Raw genomic sequence first — 6,000 nt, 5'->3', positions numbered from 1 at the left:
CCTTTGATTTTGGTTGCACCCTGGTGACTGATACCGTTAAGACCAAAAGTGAAGGCAGGCAAATATGCTTATTTCTTTCTTTACTTAATGATTTCACTAGATAAGCTCAATCATCAAAAGCTGATCTTCCACGAGACTCGGGATGACAAACAACACAACTTTCTACAACTGAAAGTAATGGATGAGGATAATACATAAACACTCAACAGTATGATCAGGTTATAAGATATTTTGTTAAGATACATATCAAATTACAACAAAAGCATTACATAAATTAACCCATCGAAAATTGATTTAACAATATAAAGAGAAAGAAAAGTAGAGACAGTAATTTAATGTACCAGTCCTGAAAGGGGAATCGGTATTTGTCCCATGCAGTTGATCGACCAAAGAAATTTTGAGACAATATCTCTTTACCTGTGAGAGTTTAAATTATTTAGGGTTTTCAATATTCTTAATATTGAGATTTAATGGCAACCACCATCATGATCATAACATAAAGCACACTTACAATAGTCTGTTTTGGCATTTATGCCCAAAAATTATGATGAGCACTATTCGAGAATTTATGTTAAGATCTTTAAAAACATTAAACAGTCAGGTTATTCTTTAATACATTAACCATTTACGAGCTTCATTCATTATAGATAAGATATATACTGTACAGAATTTATATATTACAGTTTAAATAGGTCTTTCTGTCCTCTTTTGCAATATTTATAGTCAACTTTTCGATTTGACAAACATTTTACCCCCCTTAATTTCACGACAGTATTCAATTTATGTTTAATTATAACTTCATTGCTTATATGCTTCATCAATGATGGTTAGGTATTTCTGAGCGTGGTAAATCCAGCAAGTACTTTTCTATATTGCAACAAATTAGCTTCTCTTATATTTAAATATGAATCAAACCATGCTAATGGCAAATCACAATATTCTTTAATTTGTTCAATAAAATAGATGCATCAACAGTATCAAAAGCACATCTTAGATCAATAAAAAGCGTTCCTGTCATTTTGGCCTTCGTCTATATAGCATTTAATCAGTTATCCGTTAAAAAAAATAGCTTGGTCGAAAGACGTATTGTGCCTCTTTGTCTATTGGACAGCAAATAATAACAATAACTGCTGATGGACAATTCTTTCAAGGCTTGGTTACAGACGGTGAAATAGAAATGGGTCAAAAATTACAAACCTAGTTAAAATCACCTTTTTAGTAATGGAAATACATGTACTTAGCACAATATCAGTCAACTGGAGAACCCTGAAAGCAAAAGACAAATAAATTAAGCTTGTAATAGAAGAGATAATGAAAGCTTTAGATCTTATTAAAAATATTACATCAATATCATCGATTTGGAATTAATTTCTCAACGACTTTTTCTTTAACTAGTTAATATGCTATTAAAAATATAAACGACGGAATACACAATGGACATGATATAGAGTAATGAAATGGGTCCCTCTCAAATACACAAGAGGCTAGACACTGATATTTTTCGAATTACATATTCACAGTAAAAAAAAAATTTATACAACGCTGTTTACTATAATAATGAACCTTACAGTAATTGTTTAAACAGTTTAAACAGTTTGACAAACATTTTACCCCCCTTAATTGCACGACAGTATTCAATTTATGTTTGATTAACTTCATTTATGCTTCATCAATGATGGTTAGGTATTTCTGAGCGTGGTAAATCCAGCAAGTACTTTTCTATATTGCAACAAATTAGCTTCTCTTATATTTAAATATGAATCAAACCATGCTAATGGCAAATCACAACATTCTTTAATTTGTTCAATAAAATAGATGCATCAACAGTATCAAAAGCACATCTTAGATCAATAAAAAGCGTTCCTGTCATTTTGGCCTTCGTCTATAGCATTTAATCAGTTATCCGTTAAAAAGAATAGCTTGGTCGAAAGCCGTATTGTGCCTCTTTGTCTATTGGACAGCAAAATATAATAACAATAACTGCTGATGGACAATTCTTTCAAGGCTTGGTTACAGATGGTGAAATAGAAATGGGTCGAAAATTACAAACCTAGTTAAAATCACCTTTTTAGTAATGGATATACATGTACACCACTGGCGTACCTAGGATTTTCCAGGATTTTCGTCAGGGGGGGGGGGGGCAAAAAGGTATTTCAAGCTCGTCAGGGGGGCAGGGATACATGCATGGGTGGTGGCTCGTCAGGGGGGGGGGGCAGACTGCCCCTCTGCCCCCCCCCCCCGTAGGTACGCTATAGTGATGTACACAGCACAATATCAGTCATCCAGAGAAACCCTGAAAGCAAAAGACAAATTAAGCTTGTAATAGAAGAGATAATGAAAGCTTTAGATCTTATTAAAAATATTACATCAATATCATCGATTTGGAATTAATTTCTCAACGACTTTTTCTTTAACTAGTTAAATATGCTATTATAAAAGACGGAATCCACCATGGACATGATATAGAGTAATGAAATGGGTCCCTCTCAAATACACAAGAGGCTATAGGCGGCGCCCGCCCGGCAACCAAAAAATTACACGGGGGCGGCGGGCGAATTCGCCCCGGAAAGTCCAAAAAGAGCCCCGGAAAAGGGCTAAAAACATTCACACGAGGGCGACTGCAAAACTCATAATCGCCCCCGTCAACTAGGCTTGGGAGCCAGCGCCGGGTAATCGAGTCTACCCGATTCTCAATCAGAGTCGGGGAGTCGACCCTGATCTCTGGAGACTCGACTACCAAGTGGCGGCGGTTCTGAGATAAAGGGACTCGAGTCTTTGCCATGCTCTCTCATTCATGGACGAAAATCGGCCCCAGCGCCGACTCCAAGCACTGAGATAAGATAAATGTAGAATTTGGAGCCGAGGAGTCATACACTTCGAGCAGAACGTTTCTCTGCTTGTGTGCTTTAGGCTCAGTGTGACTGCATGTGGTATGGGGATGCATCGTGTGCATTGTGTGTAGTGTGTATTTCTGTGTGTGTGACTGTAAAATGCCAGTAGAGACCACGTGCGCATGTGTTGAGCGACACTTGTGATTGTATCATGAACTGGGATTTGTGTGTGGATTGTGTGAGAAGTTTGAAGGTGTAAGATTTTGGGCGACTTGATAGATGATTGCTCCCCCCCTCCCATTTATGTACACTCTCTAGCCCCATGTCGAGCTGCAGCCACCCATCTTGATCCTTCCCCCCAAAGCTTGTCTCTCCTCATTCCTTCTTTTCTCCCAAACTTTATTTCCCTATTATTCTTGTTAATTTCTCCTTTTACAAGTTGTAATTCACTACGAACTTCATTATAATTTTAATGAAGTGTTTATCACCTCTTGTTTGTTTTTAAATATTTTTATATCTCTGTTCAAAACAAGAGTCTCGTCTATCCCTTAAAAAAAAATCACGCTTTGATTTTTTTTTCTTTCATTCAAAAATCCCATTGATAACGTTTGCTTGCTAGTCTTAAATGGGAGTCTTGCCTTATTGGAATATTGGCAAGAAGTTAATAAAAAAAATGATGTTATTGTTCTGTCAGTAATAAAAGTAGAGATTCAACTATGGATATTTTTCAGTCATATTTCATTTAATCTTCGTTATTTTAATCCAAACATTCATTTTTTTTTCAATGATGTATTTCACCTTTGGCCAGTTCGCCATTTTCTTAAGTGACTGAAAACGTAGACTAGCCCCTTAATTCAGGGACATCAACCCTCAGCAATTTGTTTACATAACTTTCTTTGTCTCCGTCATGTATTGCACAATCTTGAGAAGCACATGTTTGGAAATCTGATATTCTTGTGGTGGGGGGGGGGGGGTACGAGATTGCCGCCCTTTTCATTCTGTTTTGGTTTGGCTGCCACATGGCCTCTCTCACTGTGTGGAGAAATTAGGTCAGGTAAAATTTGCAAAGACGTGGATAAGTTCATTTTAATTAGAGGCCGTGCAAGGCTAGGCATTAGCGCGTTTTCGCCCAGCGTCGTACGACGTAGAACGTAAGGGTGCAAAAATCGCCAACTTCCATGGAAACAGAGGCCCGAGCGTTCTTGAGCTCAAATCACGGACGGTTCTTCCGCAAATTAGCGGGCGTCCGCATTAGAACGTAGGATTTGTCAACAGCCGTCAACAGCCAATCAGATCGCTTGTAGAGCGAGCAAGCTGAGCCGATGTAAACACATTCGCCCATCGCGTGCATGCACATGTTGTACTCTACTCTGACTACACTGATAGCTGAAAGCTTCAAAACATGGACTCGAATGCGAGTTTTTCGGTGAGTACCATTTCAATTATACTAAAATCAAGCTAAGTATAATTTCAAAATGTTACAGTAGAAGTTTAAACGAGTATGATTATTGAAATATGATTGAAAAGCCGTTGCATGGCTCGGTCGACGACGCGACTGCAAGACACATGGCACTGCCAGTTGTGTGCACATAGTAGGAACATATACAATGCATATGTTGGCGTGTCAACATTACATGCCAGCCATGCATTGCCTGTAACATAAAGATAACATTGCGTTGTGCATAAACATGATACTGCATCGGATGGTGTTCTACGTACTTCCGGTCGATCCGGCCGCGTTCAGCGATTTGCGAAACTGCTTACAAGCGAGAGTTGAGCGCGACGGACGCACGAACCAAGAGATCGTTCTACGTCGTAGATAGCGTCGTACGACGCTGGGCGAAAACGCGCTATTCATGATGGATGATGGAAATTGCCAGTTTTGGTTCTGGTAGGCCTTTTTGTCATGAATCTGTGTAACTGATACGAACGCTTAACAATTCAACGACCTTTATGACTTGTATCATTATTTTGTATGAATAATTTTAAGTCTTTTTAAAAAAGTGTCATTTAAATAACTTTCAGTCAAATATGTACGAAGGATATTTGTTCAACTTCATAACATTTGCAGGTACCTATATTGTATGATAAAATAAATTACCTCAGAATTGTACAAATTCAGAAATTTCTTTTTCTTTTACATTGTCTTTAGACACGAATACAGATCTTTCTAGATTAATTTAGCAAATGGGCTATAACACTAAATAGTAAACACGCAAAGCTCACGTCAACCAAGTATCAAACATTCAAACTTGGATTAATTCATGGAGGTTCTACCTCCATGATTTAATCTGAATAGGTCTGTATTAGGTCCATGAATCAACTCAGATATCGTTCAAGCATCAAAATCAATTTATCATCACAACACTAAAATCATAAACAATCACTTCGAAGAAACAATGCGAAGGTCAAACCAGGGAAGTGTTATACTTCCCTGGTATATGCTAGCTACCGTGTATATATATACACACATACACACACACACAAACGCAAAAAAGCCGCGAAATAGCTCCAGAAATTGTAGCCCTGAAAAGTGGAAAAAGAGCCCTGGAAAATGAAAAAGTAGCCCTGGAAAATTTTTAAGTTTCTCCAAAAAGAGCCCTGGAAAGAAAAAAAGTAATTTTGTTGCTATAGACACTGATATTTTTCGAATTACATATTCACAGTAAAAAAAAATTATACAACGCTGTTTACTATAATAATGAACCTTACAGTAATTGTTTAAACATTTAAACAACTGTTTAAATCTTAAGCAACAAAGTTTAATTTTCAATATCTAATTTTCAATAAATTAAACATGATTGTTTAAACGGTTAAATAAATACTGTAAGGTTCATATAGTAAACAACGTTGTATAAAATCTTAAACAGCGTTTTTACTGATTATTTGAAGGCGTCGATCAAACATATAATAATGACACGAATAAAATCACTTTCAATTAAAAAAAATCAATTTTCATGGAATTAACATGGAGGAGACTCTTGTCTATAAGAAGTCACAAAGTAAACAAATAATAATTACGATGAATATACAAATAATTCATTCGGTGAAAGATGCAATAATGATCCATCCTCGTTGAATGGATCATTTCATCTTTCACTTCATGAAGTATTCTGTCCATTGCACGAAAATTCATTATTTGGTTTATATGACACCTAATTGTTTTTTC

The sequence above is a fragment of the Lytechinus pictus genome, chromosome 6 (genome assembly GCF_037042905.1).
Source record: "Lytechinus pictus isolate F3 Inbred chromosome 6, Lp3.0, whole genome shotgun sequence".
Classification (NCBI taxonomy): domain Eukaryota; kingdom Metazoa; phylum Echinodermata; class Echinoidea; order Temnopleuroida; family Toxopneustidae; genus Lytechinus; species Lytechinus pictus.
Note: the sequence above shows the minus strand (reverse complement) of the source record.